This window comes from Colobus angolensis, unplaced genomic scaffold, assembly GCF_000951035.1.
Source record: "Colobus angolensis palliatus isolate OR3802 unplaced genomic scaffold, Cang.pa_1.0 Scaffold161, whole genome shotgun sequence".
NCBI classification, from domain to species: domain Eukaryota; kingdom Metazoa; phylum Chordata; class Mammalia; order Primates; family Cercopithecidae; genus Colobus; species Colobus angolensis.
Window position 1 is genome coordinate 9,003,261 of NW_012114722.1, and position 1,972 is coordinate 9,005,232.

Here is a 1,972-nt window from a genome sequence, read left to right on the forward strand (position 1 = left end):
CGCCCTCCTCAGCCTCCCAAAGTGCTGGGATTACAGGCATGAGCCACCGTGCCCCGCCCTGGTACACTGTTAAATAGAAATGGTGATAGCAGCATTCTTCTCCCATTCCTGTGCTGAGAAAGTTGACTTCAGGATATATAAAACAAGGCCAACTTAAAAATCATTTTTTATGTTGACTTAGAATGCAATGAATTCCAAACTACTTAAGTTAATAAAACAATCTATGTTTGAAATCACCAAATGTATGACTTCCTTCATTCTTTATGAACTCTTTGCTAACTCAGAAGTGCTTTGACTATTAACTTTTTTATTTTTACTGCTTTTAATTAGCCTTTCTCAGCTATACTTGCATATGTCAATTTTTTTAATTTTTAGATAATACTGAAATTTCTGAAAAAAATTTGGACTGTTTTTTACATGTCTGCATTTTTATAGAGTATACTTATATACTCTATGTAGGTATCTGTGAAGGCAAATAGGTATAAAGCTACATAGTAACTACAAGCTCCTATTAAGAGGAACAGAGCTTAGAAATTCCTTTAGGATGAAATGGTGGTAGTTAGAAATGCCTTTCTGATCTAGGCACCAACGCAACATTAATATAGTAAGATGGGGGTAAGGAACGAAAAGCTTATTGTGTAAGGATGTGATTTTGAAGAGGGTGGTACTATTTTCACAAGGGCGACATAAATTTAACAATTGATTTGAGTACGTATGCAAATTATTTAGGTAGTTGCCTCATCTTCTTCCTATTAGAGCAATTTTAAAGCAGGAGAGGTTTCTCACGCACCCTTATGTGAAGAGACTGAAGATTTTTAGACATGTTCCAAAGACAAAAATCTATAGACTTATGTTTAAAGACTTGGAATTAATCCTGGGGGAAAATATACATGTATTATTGGTCATCCTTTCATTTTGTGAATACTGTTCTTCAGTTGCTAAAAGATGACGATTATCTCCCCATACTGCAAATGATCCAAACATTTTATTCATAGATAAGAGAAAATGTATCATAATTCAACATGGTTCAAGGAGTTAAAAGCTCTGTGACTGCCTCACCCCAGGCTACAACCTAATGTTTTACGCAAAATCTGAGTTTAATTATATACTGCGTTTGTTGTCAAACATCCTGCCAGATAAGAAAGAATAAATGACTCAGAAGGCAGGACTGCATAACCTATTCTGGTTGGTGATAAAAGCAACATCCATTATATGTATTATTATTTTTTAATATAAAGGAAAACATAGAGCTGTGGTTGTCAAAATTAAAAACATAAAATTGCCAATGTTTTACATTCACTGAAATGATTTTACTTATCACTAATAAACATTTGGGAATATAATATAGTTTAGAAATAGATTTGCATTTAAAAAGAAATATTAGATACTAGAATAAAATATAATATATTTTAAAAATATATTTAGATTTAAAAAGAAACATTAGATATCATATTAAATAACTTTCTTTTAGCTAGATGAAAAAAGTTGCCAAAGTTGTCTCCCCAATTTGGAGCAAATCTAATCATTTGTTTCAGTTCTTGCCATTCCTTTAATTAGATTAATTGTATGTTTGCTTTATTTACCTAACAAGAGTTGCTCTGCTGGTTCAATAATTCATTTTACAAGTGACTATAGACACATATTGAGCTTCACGTCTATGTCTTCCTCACTCTCAAGTATGTCTACTACTTGTTTTTCTGGGGGAATTATATAGAGTATTATGTTTTGTGTATAATAGGTCAAAACACAAAGTATTTCTTTTAATAATGGTCTTTCTTTAACACTTTTATTCTCCTCCAAATATACTTCATTTGGTGATGCCTTTTAATTTGCACTTTCTTTTCTGTTTCTATTCTGAGTTAGTTAACGCTGAGGTTGCACGAGTCAGATAATATTATCTCTACTCCTATAACTGGTTTGCCTATTTAATCACATTAACCAGGCAATTCTGATAATCTTTCTTCTCCCTGAG